Source organism: Penaeus monodon, chromosome 22, assembly GCF_015228065.2.
Source record: "Penaeus monodon isolate SGIC_2016 chromosome 22, NSTDA_Pmon_1, whole genome shotgun sequence".
Classification (NCBI taxonomy): Eukaryota; Metazoa; Arthropoda; class Malacostraca; order Decapoda; family Penaeidae; genus Penaeus; species Penaeus monodon.
The window spans coordinates 1449755-1449987 of NC_051407.1; positions in this window are offsets into that span (position 1 = coordinate 1449755).

The following is a 233-nucleotide window of genomic DNA, read 5'->3' on the forward strand; positions in this document are numbered from 1 at the left end:
ATTCAACTTTGCCATATGACGACAGAGAAGCGAATATTATATCTGTTTAGAGGCTATACTGGAAGTGAGAGGAGAGGCAGAGAGAATCCTAGCTGTGTTCGAAACAGGACTCACTCGTTTCGTATCTCCGTTCGGACGTGACGAGGTTTCGGATACGTTGGCGATGGCTTCGTCTCAGGAGCTGGCAGATCCTTTCGCTTTAAGAGGAAGTTATTGCTTATTTGCTAATAAGA